The sequence below is a fragment of the Protopterus annectens genome, chromosome 5.part1 (genome assembly GCF_019279795.1).
Source record: "Protopterus annectens isolate FY-2018-M chromosome 5.part1, PAN1.0, whole genome shotgun sequence".
NCBI lineage: Eukaryota > Metazoa > Chordata > Ceratodontiformes > Protopteridae > Protopterus > Protopterus annectens.
Window position 1 is genome coordinate 764,677,181 of NC_056736.1, and position 23,317 is coordinate 764,700,497.

Genomic DNA, 23,317 nt, shown 5'->3' on the forward strand with positions numbered 1-23,317 from the left:
CTGCAGTATGCATGCCCCTGAGGCACTTCCCATTATGGAGAATATTGATGTCTGTGCAGTGACAGAAGCCTGCTGCAAGCCTAGTGATAGCACACCAGCACTACTAGGTTATACCACATATCATGTGTTATGGCCCCAACACCTGCACCAAAACATCAAAGGAGGGGGAGTATCCATATGCAGCACAGGCACCCATATTGCCAGGTAACTGACAATGCACAAAGCAGCGGAGACCACCCATGTGCACATAACTGTAGTCAAAACTGCTGTACAGTCTGTAGCATGCGACAGACCATACTCTCACACACAAGAACTCCACCCAGACATCCGAAGACACTGGACAGTATGAATGTCCCACCAAATACCAGACAAGGTACACACAAATTACCACTTAGGTGTCAAACCATTATGTATGCAAGGAGTAATCAGGGACCTAGGGACACAGGTCGACATTAATCTGTCATGTGACACCCACAATGCCAATGTGGCTATGAAAATTGTCGATACTGGACACCGTATCATGAAAGGATTCACATCAACATCAACAGAGGTCACTGTGCCGCTGTACTGTTCCCTTATCAGACCCATAATCTAGTACAATGACTCATATGGGATGTACCGTATGTGACACCTGCAGCGGTTCGGAAGACCTCATAGTTACCCCACCAACAGGATAAAGGGTGTGAAATATATGTCACATGCTGCCTGGCTGTAGACACCCCAGCTGACTGCAGTCACACACTGCCTACACAGAGCCATTGTATGTCTGTTGTACAAGGCCATGTCCAACACAGGACTAATGGACATGCTACACCACAGGAAATCAAAGCCATTGGAGCTGTGAGAGTCACAGATGTCAGCCTCAACACATAATGAAATAAGATGTGCTGGAGGGACAGATACATAACCCAGAGGCTCCCCACCCCCAGAAACAGGATCCCAATCCATGGTAGGCAGAGCCCCTCACTGACACCCCTCAACAGGAATATTGCCAAGTGGATGGATGACCGTACATGTATACTGGGGGTCCTCACTGTGTCAGGACCAGACAGAGGCACAGTGAAGAACGTCATAAATGACCATAATTGAACATAGCAAGGGTTGGCGAAAGACACACACACTCTGGCTAGGCTTACTAATGGCCTAGGGTGTATAGCCTAGTATGAACCCATGAACCTATGAAGATACAAAACATACAGGACACTAAGGATAATCACACGGCTTACCCAACTGATGGTAGGAACCATGTTGGGCATCCACAGATATGCTCTGAATCACACAGATATTACAAACAACATACCAAACACACACACATATTGCTAACATACAACCTGTCAGGTGTAGTGCAAACACCCCCCCCCCCCAGAGTGCAAAATACCTATCCCAGCAGACTGATGGTCCCCTGACATTGCAGATGCTGAGGTAACAGCCATCATCTGCAAAGCAGAACACACAGCAGCAAAGGTATGTGATGGTGTCCTGTGCTGAGGCCAACATGGACTCCAAGAATAATGGAATGCCAAATCACACTACTGCCCAATGTCAGCCTTACCACAGGATATGTACCCAAAGAGCAGTGTACAAACAACAGTGGTCCATCACAACAAAGGTGTTGCCAGAATGGATACTCCAAACTACCACCCCAGGATCCTGACAAGCTTGTTCTGCACAGCTATGGAAAGGATCAGTATGTACCGCAGACAGAAGGCTTTTGTGGACCTACTTATACTGGACCCTACACAGTGCGGCTGTTGTAACTGCAGAACCTGCCCCTAAACATGCCTGACCCATTTGAAGCAGTCATTAAGGTCATTGATGAGGGCAATGTGGTCCACACAGCGTAGCTGGACCATGCACATGCTTCTAGACAATACCGTACGAGTTCAGTATGGATATGTTCAGCAGCTTAAATATATACCCCTATGTCAGTAGAGGGGTTGCAAACCAGACCAAGGACAGAACTGACATGGTCAGACATGCCGCATCCATGTTAGACTACAAAGCGGATATGAGTGGCATCCCACAAGGCCTGGTCTTGGGCCCCCACCCCCACCCCCATTCTGTATATATGTCCCATAGGTATAGGCCAACATGGAAGGACTGTGACTGAACATGTATGCAGAGGAGTACAAACAGCCCACCATATCCGACCCCCAGCTGACACAAGCAACCCACAAAATGGCCACCTACAAACAGACAACCATAGCCATGGCCATGTCAGCAAGCTAATTACAGAACTGTGTATAGACAACCACCATGGATATACAGTAAGTGCCCACAAATTACCACACAGGTGTTAACCCATGAGGTACCTAACATGTAATGTGAGACCTGGGTACAAAAGGTGATAAATATCCTGCACTGGACAAACATGTGGCTGTAGTGTTCGCAGAAACATGTACCATATACCCACCCAAACATGAAGGTTGGCAGATGTAGATAAGGGGAACTCACTGTGGCTCTGCAGCCATCCTCCATCAGCATCACAACTGACTACAATAGCCCCTGTGGGATATACCGCAGCAGACACCTCCATCAACTGTAAAGTCCACAACAGTACCCCACCAGGGGTAGCAAAGAGCATGAACAGATGCCATGTGTTGCCTGAGTAAACAAACTGCAGCCCCACACACCGCCATCCTTCCCAGCTACAGGAAAGCTGTGCCTGATGTATGAAGCCATGTTCAACCTGGAATGAATGAACATGTTGCACCTTGTACAATCTGAATGGCAGTGAGCTATGCACATGAGAGATATGAACCCCAGCACTGACATACATAGGACAAGCTGTACAGAATGATCCATAACACAGAAGGCACCCCCACTCTTCAGTAAACTCCTAGTACAGGTCAGCCAGAGAGTCACATATCAACACCCCTCAAGAGGAATCCTGATGAGTGGATGGGAGATGGTAGGCTAACCCTGGGTATCACTGTTATGTCAGAGGTAGACGGAGGCACAGTATACTAACCATGACATATGTCATGGCAAACTCCAGTTACAATGTGTGTCGAAGGACAAACACACCCTGTGACTAGCATCAGAAATGGCCTAGGGAACATTGCTAGTGTTTGCCAATGTCCACCCATGTTGTGGAATACACTAGCAATGTTGGACGAGCCTGGTGTGGGTAGTCCATATCTGAACATATTGCAACATGGTCATATGTGCACAACTAGCCCCTACACAGTCTGTTGTGCTCACTATGAAGATGTCAAGCAGTCATAGGACTAAAGCCCAGGATACTGTCCACAACAGTGAAAGTACTGAACCAGTACACTATACGGTACTACAGTGTTAGGTCATTATGAATGTATGTTGAGAACTGTCTGCAAAGTATCCCATGCAATCCCTGCAGGCACAGTATAATCCCTGTTGTGGCAGACATGAAGCAGTTGGCCAGGTAGTACACAACATGACATCCAACACACAACCATAAACGTGAGATATTGTTGAAGTTCACACACACCCAAATATGTGGTGGACTTCAGAGTGCAACATATGGAAAGCTCACACTGGGCATGCTCGCACACTTTGATAAATGAGGCATATGCCAGACAACATGACATGGAAAGGCTGAACTGGGCATGCTCACACACTTAGGCCATATCTCCATTTAACAGTTGGCCACACATATCTGGTATTTGTACGTGTCAGTCCAGGAACCAACCACAACACAGCAATCAGCCCAGTGTACACAGTAAATGACCACAGAGACATAAGTGATATAGTGGATCGCCGTCATATGCAAACATATTCCACAGATACACAAGTTGGTCATAGGAACAGGGAATGCTATGGCAATAAAGACCTGCAAACAGTAGAACAGCACAACAAATATTGTGCATCCGACAATTGAACATATGGGTGTAGAGGTCAATACTGGGCTTGTTGCCCTAGGGAATGACAGCTCAGCCAGAGTGTGCTTGGCATCTGCATCCCCAGGATAGTAGGCTACTGTGCCACTGTAAAGTAGGTCACAGAAGGCAACATGTGAGGCTAGTGAGCTGTGCCTCTGTCAAGCAAGGGCACCATGGAGGTCCCAGGGATTGAATGTGCTAAGCCACAGCCATGTTGTCGGTGTGTGCTCTGAGAGGGTTGCTGAGGATCTCTGACAGTAGGTGTCCATCAGTAACAGACTGAGGGGAGCCCTATCTGCATTCTCTGGATGATTCCACTGTCAACACTGTGTTGTAATGAGTATGTGTGAGTGAAGTGCCGTGCCGGAACTGTTCACAGATGTCCTCCCTCTGTGGGCTACAGCTCTGCAATGTATTAGGTCACTCTGTCTGTTGTATGGCGCATATATGGTTGGTGTACAGCTGACAGGTGTCTTGTTGTGGAGCAGTCATGGGTATATGCGGTATAGCATGTCCAATGCAAACCGTACACATGCTCATAGAATGCAATTGTCAAGGATTATGCTGAGTGGCCAGTATAGTCCTCCCTCATGGGTCCTCTGAAGTCGTCCACCCCAGTCTACACAAGTGTAGAGTCTGCTTGTGCTAAATACAGTTTGTGTGCAGTGACAACCTTGCCTGGGGGTGGAGATGGGATATGGATGTCCAGGGAAAGGTGGGTATGGTCAGATATCAACAATGGTGGTCTACCTCTGGTGTGGAACAGTGAGTACCCACGTTGCAGATGGACAGGTGCAATATGTATTCCCCCATGTGGCTGTGGTGTGTGGTTCTGCCATAGCACATGGACCCACAAATTGTAGTGGCTGTAGGGTAAAATGGTAGAGGCCTGAGTAGTTCTCACACACAATATGCCTGTACCTGATGTTAACAACTGGAATGGTGTATGTGAACACCTGCATATCCTGGCACTGTTCCCAGGGAAGCTAAGTGTGTGTCCTGGATGTGGGTGTGGTGTTCTGGACTTGTTGTGTTGTGTGTTACAGGACCTGTGGTCCCAAAGCATGGTATAGAACATAACCTGCCAGTGCGATGTGCATATCTGGCCCTGACGTAGGTGGCTGCAAATGCATATATATGCTATCCCCCACCTGACATGTAGTACTACATCTACATACCCCTGTAGAAATAAAGATGTCAGCACCCTATAAATACTACAGGTGCAGAACAGATGCTCAGTAATTCGGATAGTGCGCTTTGCTAATGCGTTCCCCTCAAGTGTCATAATATAGTTAGGTAGGGGTTCGAATCCTGCAAATGCTCAGTGTATGTGTGTGTGTGGGTGAGTGGGGTTTGTGTGTGTGAAAGGCTGTGAGAGGGAAATGTCCCTTTTGGCAACTGGGAAGACACACTACAGGATGCACATTCCCCTTTCTAAACACTGATGATGTCAGCACCCTATAAGTACAGCAGAAGGGAAACCACCCAGTAATGCAAATAACGTCCTCTGCTAATGCGTCCGTCTTGAGTGTCATAACATAGTTAGGTAGGGGTTTGAATCCTGTACATGCTCAGTGTGTGTGGAGGGGATTAGTGTGTGTTCAAGACTGTTTGAAAGAAGTATCCCTTTTGGAAACTAGGAGAATACACTACAGGATGCACATTCCCCTTTCTAAACACTGATGATGTCAGCACCCTATAAGTACAGCAGGAGAAGAGAAGCCTCCCAGTAATGCGAATAGCGCGCTCTGCTAATGCATCCGTCTTGAGTGGCATAACATAGTTAGGTAGTGGTTTGAATCCTGCAAATCGTAAGTGTGTGTGTTTGGATGAGGGGGGTTAGTGTGTGTGCAATTTTGTGTGAGGGAAATGTCCCTTTTGGCAACTGGGTGAACACACTACAGGATGCACATTCCCCTTTCTAAACACAGATGATGTCAGCACCCTATAAGTACAGTAGGAGAAGGGAAGCCTCCCAGTTATGTGACTAGTGCGCTCTGTTAATGCGTCCGTCTCAAGTGTCACAACATAGTTAGGTAGTGGTTTGAATCCTGCAAATGGCAAGTGTGTGTGTTTGGATGAGGGGGGTTAGTGTGTGAGGGAAATGTCCCTTTTGGCAACTGGGAGAACACACTACAGGATGCACACTCCCCTTTCTAAACACAGATGATGTCAGCACCCTATAAGTACAGCAGGAGAAGGGAAGCCTCCCAGTAATGCGAATAGCGCACTCTGCTAATCGCCTCTCGAAAGTGTCGTAATGTAGTTAGGTAGGAGTTTGAAACCTGTAAATGGCATGTGTGTGTGTTTGGATGTGGGGAGTTTGTCTGTGTGCATTTCCTTATGAAAAACATGTTAGTTTTGGCAATCAGGAGATCACACTACCTGATGCACATTACCCTTTCAAAATATTGATGTTGTCAGCACCCTATAATTACAGCCAGAGAAGAGAAACTATCTAGTAATCCAAATAGTGTGCTTTGCTAATGCATCTCTCTCACATGTCATGACTTAGTTAGGTTAGGGGAATGAATCCTGCAAATGGCAAGTGTGCGTGTGTGTGGGGGTAGTAGGGTGTGTGTAAATGCAAGTGTGAGAGAACAGATCCTTTTGGCAAATACTACAATACACCAGATGCTGCATATTCCCCCAGTAAACACAGGGGACGTCACCACACTATCAGCACAGCCAAACAGGGCTAGTTGGCTAGTAATGCCAATAGTGCGCTCTGCTACTGTGTCTATTACCATTGTCAGAGTACAGATAGGTATGTTTTGGTAACCCACAACTGCCACATGTGGTTGTGTCACACAGTATGACCTTGTGTGGTCTTTGTACATAACAATGCATGCCATTGCCTAAACCAGCAATGGCATTGCACACATGATGTATGTGTGTGACACATACACATAAATACCTGTGACCTGCAGTAGTTACCATGTCTGACACATGCCTCGAGTGGATAAATGGTATTTGCAATGTATACCAATATGACTGTGTCTTACTGTGCAGGGTCCGCACGTGGTATGTCTCTATACAGTGTGGGTGTATATGGTGAAATACCTACAGCAGGGCATACACATCTGGTCTGGGCCATATAGTGTACATGTAGTCGATGTACAGGTGCTGCATGTTCCCACCTGTTGTGGTAGTGGTAACATGTCATTCCACTGCAGTTCAGTGACCACATGCTGTGAACCCTTCAACTAGTGTGTTGTAGCTACAGTAATGCTCACTCACAATGTTTGGCTGGATGCAGTCCAGCCATATAAACACAGTTCTTGAGACTGTCATATTGCCAGTGTTGTTATGGAGGATAGGTGGTCTTCCTGTGTATGGGAGGGTTGTGTGTGCCAGGCTATGAACCAGATGGAAGTCCGACACACTGTTAGCTGCACATGATTAGGCCCTGATGCTTTGTGCTGTACCAACAACCTGGAGGTGTGTGTATCTGTGGTACCTTGGGATACCACCCCCCTGTCCATGTGTATTACATGTGTAGGGGACGACAGGCATGGTATGGGGCATAACCTGTCAGTGATGGGTAACACCTGTGAGCCATGAATCAGGAATCTGGTACTGCACAGACATTGCAGTTCACCGTGCTGAGGACAGTGTCTGGTGCATGCATCTTCCAGTGTACACTGCTGTTGTTGTGTAGCAGCACTGTTAGTGTCCTAACCTGTGTGATACCCATGGAGGTGGCTATGTAAACCATGTCCTGCAGCATAAGGCAGTATGTGTGTGCCAAGGAGCTTTGCCATTATACATCGGGCCATGGGTGTCACGTGCAAGATGACCCTTGCACATCATTGTGGCTTCCCTAGCATGTAAGCACACATTGACAGCCAGCAGATACCCTATGAATGACAGTGGAGACTGAGCATAATGTAGACATACAACACCCTTCCCACATATAGTGGTAGCATACCTGGTGAGGGTATGTTGGCAACCAAGATCAGGCTCATACTGGCCTGTGCCACATGCTGAGAGATCCATTCCATGTTCCCTATCATGTAGTCCAGGGAGGTATGTCTCAGGTCAGCCATACTGGCATGGTCAATGAGTGAGTCATATGTGTCCATGCCTCTGACTGACCTGTATGCATGTGTTCTGTGGTGGACCATAGTGCCCCTGAGGCATATCACTGTGACCTTCACCAGATACAGCCTGTTGAGCGGGACCCCAGTGCAGCACCCAAGACAGGTACTTGACACGTCTGTAGCAGGTGTGTTGTGTAGCCCTACAGGCTGTGAGTGTGTGGCACAGGGGATGTGTGTGCCATGTGTGGCATGTGCTCTGTTCCGACGGAACATATGCCTGTGTGCCAGCTGCGGAGGTGTGTGATGCCCAGGCAGGATGCTATTCTGAGTCCCCACGTATGCCCCAGTGTGTTCAGCATGCTGTCAGTGCGTGTCAATGTCTGACTTGTATTGTAGTCACTGTAATATATTTTATTTATTTATTTATTTATCCTACATTTGTTGACCGGGATAGTCCGACTGGATGCATGTCCATTTCCAGTGGAGGCCCGGGGAGAAAAGCTACAAGGGTAAGCAGATACAGCATTACATAATACCAGCATTACATATTACAAACATATTATTTACAGAGATTACATAAGTAAGCAAGTTAAACATGTTCCACAGGTTAATGTTAGTCCTGAGCACAAGTCAGGATTAAATTAAATTACACAGTAAACTGGTTCACAGATTTTACGCATTCGAGTTAGCCAGGCTTGATACATTGACATAGCCAGTTTTATTTTATTTATTTTATTTTATTTATTTTATTGCAGTTGGTTTACCAGGATAGTCCATTGGGCCAAAAAGAACCCGTTTTCAATGGAGTCCTGGGGAGAAAAGCTCCAAGACAAAATGTACATTCAACATTTGACAGTGACAATGTAGGTACAGAGAGATATTAATACTATGTAGGCAGTAATAAAAATACAACTTATCAAATACAGAATAGCAATAATAACAGTTAATACATTGAAAGAAACATGCTAGTAATAGAACAAATGTGAATATCAATACAGATTAGAGAACAAAACATAGTAACTAAATAAAAGTAGGGTGTAATACTGAAAGAAATTAGGTAGAGTTAGTTATGTAGGGTTAGTTAGTTATGTAGGGTGGGAGCAAGAGCATTCCCACTGTGATGCTAGATATAAGAAAAGAGACTTTTTGAAGGTAGAGTGGTTAGAGGTGGTGCGGATGGGTGGAGGTAGGGAGTTCCAGAGGCGAGCGAGGCTGAAGGAGACAAGGTTTTTGCCTGGGGGATGAGTAGGTTTGTGCACTTCTAGTAGATTTTGATTATTTGATCTTAGAACTCTGTTAGGTCGGTGCATTTTAAAGGCAGAGGAAAGGGAGGGACAGAGGGAGGGGTTTAGAATAAGCTTATGGGCTAGAGTTAGTTGAGTGTAAGTTAGTTGATTGGGAAGTTCTAGCCATTTTAGTTTATGGAGGGAGAAACAGTGGTGAGAGGAGGACTTATGGCTGGTGGCGAATTTTGCAATTTTGTTATAGCAGGTGGTAAGTTGTTTTACTAACAAGGACTGAAGATTAGTTAGTAGTGGGGCACCATAGAGAAGGCAGGGGATAAGGAAGGAAGTAGAGAGAGTGATTTTAGTAACAGATGTGAGGTAGGCATTCTGTCTATAAAGCATGCCAAGTTTTTGATGCGTTTTTTTAATGTTTTTTTGCAGGTGGGAGTTAAATTTAAGTTGGTTGTCGATTAGAACCCCAAGTAGTTTGGTCTCTGACACTATTTCAAGAGGAGAGTTGTTTTGAGTAGTAATTAAGAATGTATCCATGTCGGGTGGAGTGACTTTAGAGGGAGTAAATAACATTAGTTTGGTTTTGGTACCATTGAGAGCTAGATGATTACTTAGCATCCATTGCTCTGTGGAAGAGAAGGCATCTTGAGTTAGTTTTTGTAGTGTAGCGATAGAGGAGGCAGAACAGATGATAGTTGAGTCATCTGCATATTGGATGATGCTAGAGAATGGGATCGATTTGTGGAAGTCATTAATAAAAATGTTGAAAAGAAGAGGACCCAGTATGGAGCCTTGTGGAACTCCTGTAGGGTACTAAGGAAAGAGGAAGTGGCTTTTTTCCATTTTACAGCTTGATGTCTGTTAGATAGGTAACTAGAGAACCAGTTCAAGGAGGAGGAAGATAGGTGAAGTTTGGAGAGTTTAGCTAAGAGCAGGCTGTGCAGATAGTATCAAGGCTTTGGAAAGGTCAAGAAGTAAGGTGGAAACAACTTGTCCAGAGTCGCGGGCTTTATTTACAATTTCAAGGAAGGAGAGGAGGGCAGTCATAGTGCTATGATTAGGTCTAAAACCGTGCTGTGTAGGAGTTATAAGATGGTTGTCCAGGAGGTGAGGAAGGAGTTGAAGTTGGACACATTTTTCTAGTATTTTTGAAATGGGGGACAGGATGGCTATGGGACGGAAATTAGTAATGTTATTATTGTTACCAGCTTTGTGTAGAGGTGTAATAAAGGCTTGTTTCCAGATTTGGGGAACAGTGCATTCCTGTAGGGAGCGGTTAATTAAGATGCTAATGGGGTAGGCAAGAGTTTCAGCAGCTATGCTGAGAAAGTAAGAAGGGATATTGTCAGGAGCATCGGTACATGGTTTCAATTTCTGAAGCAGTTTCTTTATAGTAGATGTAGGTATGGGATTTAATGAGAAGAGGGTGCAGTCAGGAAGGGGGGAATTTTGGGGTGGTGGTGATGAGGCTAGAGTTTGTGCAGAAGGGGGGGTAGAGGAGTTAGTGACAAATGTTGTTTGAGTCTAGTGTTAAATTGACCTAAGGTGGAAAGTAGGGTAATATCAGCTGGAAGTGAGTTCCAGGATCTACTTACAGAGTTTGCAAAGAGAGAATCACCGGCTGTGTTATTAAATTTGCTAGTCTGAATTAGTAGTTTGTTAGAGGATCGAAGCGGTCTAGGATTGTTATAGGGGGTGATAATATTTGAAGTGCAGGAGTATTGTCCGGATTATAGAGGATTTTATAGTTTTATAGTTGGTTATACTGTATTAGGCTGGGTATTGCAAGCCAACCAAGCTGATTTAGATTGATGCAATGATGTGTCCTAAAAGGCAGCCCAGTGGCAAACCTGGCAATGTGGTTGTAGCAAATTGAGTGTTTGTTAAGGACAGTCTTGTTCATATTCAAGAGTAGAGGGGATGCATACAGAAGGGTTGAAACAAGGTGTGAGCGAGCTATGGCACCTGTAGCTGTAGGGGCTAGGAAGGCTTTTATTCTGTAAAGTGACCCTAGTTTTCTATTGATGGCTTTGATAATTTGGTTAACATGTAGGTCACATTTGAGATTATTGTCTATGATGACACCTAATAGTTTAGTAGATGGGTCAGGGGAGATTATTGTGCCATCAGTTGATGTTATGGTAAAGGTGAAAGCGGTAGACCTACGTGTTGGTGAAATAACAGCGGTTTAGTTTATTTGGGATTTAGGATCAGACGATGTTCAGAAAGCCAGTTTTCTATTGTATTAAAGGTGGTCTGGGTAGCTGACCATAACTCTACTGGAGTTGTGGCTGAGCAGATCAGAGTAGAGTCTTCAGCATATTGGATACAGCTGACTTTTGGGATGACAGTATAAAGGTCGTTAATGAAGATGGAGAACAGCAAGGGCCCTAGTATAGAGCCTTGTGGTACTCTGAGGGTGTTAGGTAGAAGGTTAGAGAGTTTGTTCTGCCAGAGGCCAGCCTGCTGTCGACCATGCAGGTAGGATTGAAACCATTGGAAGGCTCCAGTATCTACACAGAATGTTTGCAGGGTGTGGATTACAAGTTGGTGATCAACCATATCGTATGCCTTGGAAAGATCCAGAAAGAGGGCTGAGGATATATAATTAGTGTTGCAAGTATGGTTTATGGTGTTAGTAAAGGCTAGGAGGCCTGAAGTAGTGCTGTGATGAGGATGGAAGCCATGCTGAGTGTCTGCCATAAGGCGATTTTGGATTAGGTGGTGCATGAATTGTCTACGACTAAAGTTTCCATAATCTTTGCAAGTGGAGAGAGTATAGCTATTAGCCTATAAGTGGAGAATTCAGTAGAGCTGCCTCCTTTGTGAAGTGGGATTACATATGATATTTTTCAGATGGTGGGAAATTTAGATTCTACCATGGTTCGTTTGATTACCTTTGAGACGGGGTAAGCAATAGCATCATCTGATTTTGATAGGTACTTGGCAGGGAGTTGATAAGCAGAAAGTGTAGTGGGTTTCACTGTTTCAATCAAGGTACGGAGAAGTGAAGTGGCGACTGGTTGGCAGCTGAATGCAAGTAGGTTTCTAGGGGTGCTACTTTCAGCACCAGGGGAGCTAGGAGGTAGATGGCTAGCTAGGGCCTGAAATGTCTCAGTAAAGAATTGGTCAAAACTATCAGAAACATCTTCAGGGGTATTATCAATAGTAGCAGCAGGTATTGGGGTTGAAGTTTGTCCAGGATGTAGTATATATGACATGCCACCTGACAGGGTATGGCATTACTGGGTTCAGAGAGCCCAGTCCCCAGATTGGCTGTGTGGTGGCATCCCACACATATGTTGTACGTTCCTGGCCAAGGGTGATGGCTGACTGCATACATGTGGCAGCTGTGACATTGACACATGACTCACATAAACCACAACTGGACCATAGAGGTTATTCACAGGTTACCTTTGCACATGCTACCATAGTAGTGTGATTGCCATGGTGAGTACCAACAAATAGGGCCAATGGGGAACAACATACTGAAGGTGTGTATGTGTGGGTGTACCACTACTGTTTCATAGCACTGGCATATATGACTGCACACGTGGGTAAATGCCAGGTAAGACATGTGCAATGTGTCACAGGCAACGTACATGCATACAGGACAGACAGTGATGTTCTGTCATGTGTAAAGTTGACATACGTATCGTACGCTATGCAGATGTCACTAAGAGTCTACAGAAGCACTGTAACTCTGCATTGCAGGTGTAAGCAGTGTTCCAGGGAACCCCAAGCGAACATGCATGCAAACAAAGCTACAGTAAACAGGGCTGGAAGTAGTGCATTGTACAACAAAGAAGGGGTAACAATAACAGTAAGTAACAATGCAAATATGTAGGCACTATCAACATGTACCCAGGAATGTACAGTGCAGATGCCCATGGTAGAACTGATATTATGTCATACTTATTTGTGATTTGGATTACATTGGTACTGCACACATATCTACATGTGCGAACATCCACATTGCATAGTCGTTGTGGGCAACTTGATGCCATTACTGCACATGTCCACCATTGCATATCACTACTTGCGTTAGCTTTCCCCCTGTGCTACCCAGGTATGCGGCTATCTGTTGACAAACTTACCACCGGCATGCAATTATGTGCAGCTGTTATACTTTGGTATGTACTATGGGTGCAGATAACAATTCAGGACATTCATACAGTTACTGCAGCAGGCATGCTGGGATAAACACACAGTCATAGCAGCACACTGTACTGTTACCAACATGATACTACTAATACACTTCTATGTAGTCACCCTGTGCATCAGCAACGTGTTTACCTGTTCCCGCAATGATGTTGGAGATTGCAGGAGGTGGCACAGTGTCATCATATGCACAGGGTGTGGATTAGGTATGCCTGAGTCAGCCACTGATACCACCAACTGACATGTGTGTGTATGTGTGTTGGTGAGGGGCAGCAGTACAGGGTGGGGCAGTGTTGGTGCAGTGTGTGCGTGTATGTGGTCACCCTAGGTGTTAACATTTCGCATGTGTGTATGCACACACAGTTCCACCTCATGGCTGCCATATACAGGGGTTTGTGGACAGCCACAGACTGCACCTGGCAGGTCATACAGATCAGTGTCTGTGGGCACGGACACGGTACCTGTGCCTGGCAGGGGTGCTACAGACCGTATCCAGTACTAAGCCAGACTGGGTACTGTCATCAGAAGCGGGAGTGTGTTGACTGGACACAGGTCCCTGTTGGGACTGTCCAGAGCCACGTGCATGTGGTCTCCTGGGGCGTTCCGATGACAGCACAGACCCAGCATTGCTGGGGCTGCTGCTGGCACTATGGGGGCGTGCGCGAGCCTGTTGTCATCTGCGCCGACTGCCAGTTGCTGCTGTTGCCGGCATATGGCCATGTCGATGCCGCAAACGCCCACCATTGCCCTGGCTCATGGACATCTGGTTGTGGAACTGCTGTAATATGTCCCCACAACGTCTGTCTATGACATCAGTGAAATTACGGATAGCATCCGCAATGTCACGCATACTGTCTGTCATGGCTGTGCGACATGCTCTCAGCTGCCTCAGACCCTGTCTGGTGTACCTTTCCATACACGACTGTGCCTGCATGAAACAGTCTGAAACATAGCTGAGGTTGACAGACCTCTTTGGGCACGATGGCCAGAGGCAGTACGCCCATGGATGCTCCCACAAGAACCCATGGGCAACTGTCTGTGTGGTACCATCGGAGGACCCTGCCCATGGCTGCTGTGTGGGGATGCATGTGCCACAGGTACCACATTACCCTGGTCTATGCCCACTGTATCTTGTCCATCACCTAGGGACAATGGTGACAAAGGATGTACTGGCAGGATGACTGTGCGCAATGATGGGGTTGACAGCTGTGTACTGTCAATTGGCTGACCAATGGCGGACCCTGACACACCTTCCTGTACCATTACACAAATATCATCATTACCAGTACCCATGGCACAAGATTCAGGTTCCCTGCTGCAGGTCACCAGAGCAGCACCAGCACCTGTGGGAGGAAGACAGGAAACACAGTTTACAGTCTCCAGACATTGTTACCAGTGATGCACTTCTACACACATGCACACATGGACACATGCACACATGCACACATGGACACAGGCACACATGCACACATGGACACAGGCACACATGCAGACATGCACACATGGACACATGCACACATGCACACAGGCACACATGCACACAGGCACACATGCACACATGCAGACATGCACACGTGGACACATGCACACGTGGACACATGCACACATGGACACATGCACACATGCACACGTGGTCACATGCACACATGGACACATGCACACATGCACACGTGGACACAGGCACACATGCACACATGGACACAGGCACACCTGCACACATGCACACATGCACACATGGGCACAGGCACACCTGCACACATGCACACCCTGCAGTATACACACAGAGCACTACTGAGTTACACTACTGTTACTAGCATTATCAGGACTATTATAGGTTATGTTAAACACACTCACCCGCATGGATGGCCTGCCTTGCTGTAACCCCAGAGGGACCTGCAGAAATGATGAGATTAATGTCAGTGGGCACAACTGTGCCATTGATATTGCATATGATACAGTGTACAGAACAGTCAAGTGTACATATGGCATATTACCTGCACGCTCCATGTCGTGCTGCTGTGTGGAACCAGCCTCCATCATAATGCAGGTGTACTGCTGTTGCTGTTCTGGGGCTGGAGCCACAACACTTAGGAGTAGCCCCTCCAGTCTGGTGAGGGGGGGATGTGTGGCCACCCCACCTCCTGTGGCAACTTGTTGCCTGTGGATATCTGATGCACGCTGATGGACACTTCGGATTAAATCACTGCAGTGATGTCGTACCTGCTCATATGTCCTGTTATGCATGCCAATATCATTTACCCTACGGACAAGGTCTTGCCACAGTGCAGCCCTCTCCTGCTGATTCTGAGTGGTGCGGGAAATCCGGATGTCATACTCCCACACCAGGCTCTGGTGGATCTCCTCGTCTTCCGCTACAGACTAGGCGGGATTACGCTGATGCGCCATCTCCCTGGAAGAGAACACAAACAGGATATCAGCAGACTATGTCAGCAATATATGGCACACATACTATACATGATACTCATGTGTAGTGATATACTACTACTCCCATATGTTGCATGTGTGTGTGTCGTGGTGGATACACAGGTACATGGCCAGATATCAGTGCTCAGCCAATACCTGTGCAACAATACCTGCCACATTCCACACAACATAGTAGCATGCCCCATCGGTCAGCACACACTGACAGGTCCAATGCACAATCTCACTCTGGGGGTTCATGCCAAGGTACTGTATGTGGGATGCCGTCCATTACTGTGATGTGAACAGAAGTTACTCGGCCTGGATATACATATCCCACCACCACCACCAGCACAGTAGACTACTTTGATATGTATGTGATTAGACAGTTATTCACTTGCTGGGACTGAAATGGTATCCATGCAGCACACTGGGCCAGTGGAAGCCACAAGCCGCACTGCTGACCCCTTTGCAAATGCTTACCATGGACATGCCACAGATTGCATGGAACTTGCACACACATTTCTAACCCAGACCCTATGCACAAAGGTTAGGCATCCTGTCCGGTGGACCCCAGATAGGCAGATTGTATAACAATAGCAGGAGGCTACTGCAGGAGAGAGCACATTCACATTAAGGGAAGGCATCTGTGGTCAGCACTGGTACTACGCTACGGTCCGTCATAACAACGGCCACGGCCTACTCTGGGAGGGAAATGGCCACAAACACTATGGATGACCACAAGGCCTTCTTCAGTTATGTTACACATATGGACCACATGCCTCAGATATGCTCTGTGTTAATACACACCTACTTAACATTCACCAAACACACGGATATTGGCAACAGTCTTGCAGACATGTTCGTGCACGATTCCCCTCCTTCTGCCCCACCAGTTGAAATATTTATCACAGCTGTATGTAACCTCCCTATCATCTCACATGTCCAGGTGAGGGCCGCCCTCAGCAGAGCAGAACACACAGCATCACTGTGACCTCATGGTATCCCTGGATGTGTGCTACCTGCACTCCGAGAGGACATACAACCGCATATAACACTGATAATTTATCTTGGCCGTACTACAGAATATGTACCTGGACAGTGGCATACAGCGACAGTAGTCCCACACCACTATGGAGGCACCTCGACTGACCCTGGGAACTACCACATCATATGCATAACTGGCCTGGTCTGCTAAGCTATGGAATTATGCAGTATGGGATGCATATGCAGTGATATCGGGTACCTGCAGACACTTGTTCCCAGCCAGTGTGCCTTTGTGATGGGCTGATCCTGACTTTTGAACCTGGCTGACTTTTCAAAGCAGTCACTACAGCCATTGCTGGGGGCAATGCACAGACAACTGCTGCCAGGATCATGGCCTAAGACTGATTGACATGTAATGTATGGTCATCCCCTTTTGGTGGAACTACGTACACACAACATATCACATGGACATACCTATAGATACAGACCTATGACACATTTGGAGGGTTCACAGTATGCACACTATTAACCTGCTACTTTGCATTACCTGTGTTTGTCGCAGCTGGTTGCGTTACCACTGCTTCTGCTTGCTGCTGCTACTGTCACTGCTGACAGCTTTGGGTGACAGAGTCATAGTGTATAATTTTTTTTTTGTTCTCTTTCTCTCTCTCTCTCTCTCTCTCTCTCTCTCTCACTTTTCTCTCTCCCTCTGTCTGCTTCCAGACAGTGCAATGAATGTATTGCATGTGTGGAGTGTTAGTACTGGATGCTTTTGTAGGTATCTGCATAGGTCCATGTGATGGCCTCTGCACCAGTTGTAAGCCAACATTTGCTAATTGCATACAGCCAGTTGTGTACTGATTGCAGTTCTCACTGTGATTTCAGGTCAGTGCTATGAAAGGGTATGTGGGATAGGTGTTGCCCTTTCAGATTGTAAGGGCAGGGACCATGCTGATATGCTGTGGACAGTGTTCTGTGAGTGTAAAGGTTAGTATCTCTCTCATGATTCAGGCTGTGTTGTAGATTCACATTTCTCCATTCCTCTCTCATGTTCCCTGTAGTAAGTGTGCAAGCACAATGACTCCTACAACTATATATAGATATATATTTATATATATATATGTACATATACATACATTTATATATGTACTTTAACTGACATTATTATCTACAAGCTACCAACTAGCATGGCTGTTTGTGTTCACACACTACTATTGTGGGAATCCAGTAGTTTTGACAGTAATTCTACATGACATGCTTTGGGTACTACACATCCTATATTCCCTTTACATTCATCCCTACTATTACATGTTATATTTATTTTAGCACAATGTTCTTGTATAAGAGTCATGGCTTAGTGGTAGGTCATACAGACTAGTGTTTCCAAGGTCTTGGGTTCGGGACTGACAGTGGGATTTTATTTTGCTTTTGAACTGAGTACAGGACCTGTCAATCAAAGTGACTAAGGCACTTTTAAGCAGTTGTAACTGGGTTAGCGCTGGTTTGCGTGGAGCTCACGCATGCGCACTGGCGGTTAGCTCCACGCACACAAGCACACACTGCTTAACAGTGCTTACTCTGGCGCACACCAGCGCTATTTTCTTTGAAAGAAAAGAAAATGGGGAGACAGGAAAGTGGTGAAAAAGGGGTCACAAAGAGGGTAAGACAGTAGGGAAACAAGCTTGGGATTTGCAGGAGGGATGTAGGTAAGGCCCATAGCTGCCCATTTCTTCATCAGCAACAGCTGTGCATATGTATGCAATTTGGTGTGACATTTGAAACCTTCCACCCCTGAGAGAGGTGTCAGGACAACAATAATACTTGTTGTACAGCCAATTGTAATTGATAGATTCCATGTCCAGCAGACATGTGTGCAGAATGGGCAGCTATGTATGGGGCATAATTTTTTTGTGGGTACAGAGTGCCCTTTTTTTTTTTTTTTTCAGGTGAGAGTGGTATGTCAGGTGAAGGAAGTCGGTACAGCTGGGGAGGTAGGTTGGGTAGATAAACAGACAAGACAAACAAGACACATACAGGGGCGGTGTATGACACGTGTGGGGGGGTTACACAATTGACGGGGATGGAGGTTTGGATATCCAGAGCCCATGAGCCCACAGATGGCAACAGTGGAACTGATATCCCCACCCATAGGCAGTTGCCACTGTTCCTTCACTGCCCAGGACGGGGCTGTGCTGGGGGCTGTGTAGGCCGGGCAACAGGCATGCCCGTTAGTTGTGCCACCCGTGCCTCAAGCTGGCGTAGGGGCTCGAGAACAGAGTCCCGAATCTCCCTACGCACCACAGTCTGTACGCTACAGAGGGTGAGTGGTGGTTCTCCTCCGGCCACACTTGCAGCGGGGGGGTGAGCCCCATCCCCTGCAGCGCTTCCACCCGCAGGTGGCACAGGGCCACCGGAGGGGGGTCCGGACTCGGCACTAGTGCCAGGTGCACTCGCCAGCTGAGGTGGGAGAGGTGGGTCCGCTGGAACCCGCCTTCCCTGTCGTCCTATGTTTTGCATTATGTTACGACAGTTTGGGTTAGTGACATATAATACCATTCACAATTAGTTGTAACAGCATGCATTAGTATTCCCATTAACCAAACACCCAGATATTCACACCATTGAACAGCGTGCATAACACATGCATAATTTGAACAGCAATACACAGTCCAACAACATGCAGGGTTAATTGATGGCAACAGGCCATCAGGTTTGGATGTATGAACAGGGCAGATGCATCAACGGACATGCAAATATATATGACCCAACAGGACAAACGTCCATGGGTGTTAATTGTGATTGCACATACCATTTTCACGTGGAATGGGTTATATGTGGTTATAGGGTGGGGTGAAGAAAATAATATTAACACCTTCACATACCAATACATATGCTGTACATTTCTAATAGCTGCACATATATACACACTACTGTTCTAACTACAGTTTCCAATATGATAACTATTTCAACTTGGTGATAGGACTGTTACTGCAACATCAATATACATTTTATTGTTCTTCATACACATTCATATCTAGCTTTGTTCAGCTACATCATCCTGCTACATTTGCTTTATATAGCTGTAGACAAGTGTGGGTGTTTGGTATATCAGACAATCATCCTATCTGCATATTGCAGACTGAGAGCAACATATCCAGAATTTAGGATACACATTCCAGATGCAGCAACACTTTGAACAGATTTTGCTGTTTGGTTTTGATTCTCGCATGCATTTCATTCTGTCTTGACTGCAGTATACTTTATTCAGGGGTTATTACTACTGTATTGATGGATTGATGACACTTTCTTACACTCTCTCACTTGCTTTCATTTTACTATTCAGGATGGTACTTACTTCTAGGCTTTATTGACATGTTTTACCTGTAGTTATTACAATCCTTTCCAGCAGTCTCACTTCTGTCATGTTTCAGTATTTCAACAGGGATATATTTCACACATGATTTCATCATCTTCTGCAGCTATACTTTTCAGCCTGCTGCAGGTTGTGTACTATTTTCTTACAGGTGGGGCATTTTTATTTCAGAATTTATGTCAGACAGTTTCATTTTTCGGTTTAACTTACAGGCTGAAACACACTTTTGTAATCAAGCAATACTTGCAGACACTTTCACACTGTTACTTGCACATTTTATTCCTTAGTGACTACACTGCACTCTTTTGCTGACTGTCATACTTTTATATTTCTTTACAGTTACTGGTAGTGGATTACTGACCTGCCTGGTGGCGCAACCGCACCAGCCTATCGCCATAGGCTCTGCGGTTCGCAGAACGGACACCTGCAGCTGTAATATAAATGAAGTAATATTGGAATTCACATCTCCATAATATCAGCTAGTTTAATTTCTTACATACATAATTAAATGTAACTTACTCAGTAGTGGGGCGTTGGGTGTTTGCCGGGCCTCCTGGATCCAAAGGTTCAGTTGGTCCTGCTTGCGTCTCTTCAGGTCCGCATGGTGGTGACGGACCTGCTCACCAGTCCTTGGAATCCCTGTGGCACTGGTGAGATCATGAGCCAACCGGTCCCACGCCTCAGCCCTGTATGCTCCCCAGAGGACCTGGCCCTGCATGAGTTGGGCCTCATGATTGTGGACTAGGAGCCAGACCATGTACCTGGACTCCTCAATGCCCCACCTCTGTGCTCAAAAGCAACTACCCTCTCCTACTTCTGTCATTCTGCCTGCAGTTCAGTTCTACAATCGTTTATGCTGTGTATTCTTGCCTATGGGGCTTATATAGTCCGATTTTCCCGCACATATCTGTGATTGGCCATTTTGGAATTGTATCAACTTCAGTAAACCTGCATTGTCATGCTCCAGTTTGTATTCATTCCTATATATTAGCTATTATTGCATTTCTAGGTACTGCTGTCATGGCTTAGTGGTTTGGTACCTTGACTATGGTGTATAGTATCCTGGGTTCGAACCTGGCCACTGCTTTTTATTTTTCATGACTGTCTAGACATGCTGAGGGGTGTGTCTGTGTAAAGGCAGTTTTGATACGGCTTGCTCAACGTTGCCCGTCGGTTACCTTGTTTACTCGGTGCGCAGCTCCGCGCAAATGGAGTACGCTGGTTTAAGCCTCATTTGGCTATCAGCACGCATATTACGCTCAGCTCAGTTAGGGGCACATAGATTTAGCGTGTTAAACCACTGCTCAGCTACGGCCACTCATTTTGCACCAGTTAAACCACTGCTCATCTACGGGCAGATGCACTCACTCTGTTAAACTGTAGCTCAGCTATGGGCACATCTGGCATTTTTATTCTTTTGTTACCTCACATTTCTTCAATATAAATGGTCTATTTCCTTACATTTTACATAAAATGTGGTATTATGTGTACATGTTTGTCAGGGACTTGTTTCGTGCTTATTTTGCTAAAAATAAAAATTGGTGTTGTGGGGGCTCGAACCATGAATGCCTGCTCTTCAGCCAACATCTCTACTGCTACGCTATTGCTTCCTGGCTTATTTTGCATATTTAGTTCTTATATGCTTTCCCACTGACTGCTAACTGTAGCTGCGCTACGGGCACGCCCGCGCAAACGAGCGCACTCACAGTTAAACATCTTTACAATTTAAAAAAAATATATAACATGTTTATTTATATGTTTTCTGTTCATAGTCTGTGGGGGCATGTCTTGTGTTCTGTTTATTCACATTTCCGTGGACACTGTCGTGGGTGTTTACTTTGGGCACTTTTCCTCTTCTGGGGGCGTGTCCGCTTACAGGGCTCGGCCTACGGACACGCCCCCTACTGTCTTACACGGACCGTGTTAGCCTTAGGTGTGATTCAGCATGCTCTCACGAATATGCAAAGCATGCTGACATCACTCCGTTTAACTGCAGCCTCCGTGTATGAGTTATAACTCTTACACGGAGGCTTCGTGAATCCTGCCCTTGAAATATCAAGATCATTTACTCTTGTCTAATTTTTGGAAAGAAAAAATACCATTGATCGAGGAAAATAAAATAACACAAGCAATCAATTTAACGGTAAAATCCATTTCCCTTCTAAAGTTAACATTTACCCAACTCATGATATACAATAATGCCTACTATACACACCTTAGCTTGCATAAATTTAACCCTAAACATTCTCCAAAGTGCCCACATTGTAAAGATGAAACTGCTGACCTTTTGCATATGTTCTGGAGCTGCAAATGTATATTTAAACTTTAGAACTCCTTGAAACTACAACTACAAAAGCTGGGATATCAATCATCACTGCTTACTTGGGAATTTATGATATTACATATCCCCCCAAATAACCTATCTAAAACCCAAATAGTCATCCTCATAAATATTTTTCTACTAATGAAACCTTACATAGCTACTAACTGGCTGACCCCATCCAAAACCTCATGGGAAAATTTTAGGATCTTAGCGATAAAACATATATTAGCTCACAAATACATAATAAAAAAACAAAACAAAAATCCTTACAATCTGAAAATATGGGAAGAAATTTTTAATATTATACTGGCATAAAACATTGAATCTGAAATACTTCTACAATGTGCACAAGAAAAAACACAACATTATTTGGAAATATATTATTCTAAGATACGAACCATGGCGAAAACAACCTCAATTTCTACCTTTAAGAGGGAGTATGGAAGCATTCATGTAAATAGTGTAAATATGTTTTAAGAATATTATTATCAATACTCTATGAACATCACCTGTGTTTTCTCTTGTGAATGTTTTGTAATGAAAAAAAGAAAAACAATAAAGAAATATTATTGAAAAAAAAAATTTCAGATAGAAAAACATTTCAAATACTTTTCATTTGTCAAGATTCTAAGCTAAGACTGTGTTTCATAACCTCAGCATATTCTGTTGGGATTTAATGCACACTTTTCAGTCCTTACTACTACCTGAGTATCTTGTTGCCTTTTTATTAATCTGCCAAATCTTGAGTATTTCCGAAAATGTTGGTCTGCATTTCTGATGCTGCTACATTAGAAATCCTACCCAAGTCACCATCAGACAGAATATAATGATATTCTGGACTCAAAACACTGTTCTGCTTGCCTATTGCTGCTTCTGGAAACGCCTCTTTGGATATCTGTTTGGATCTCTTG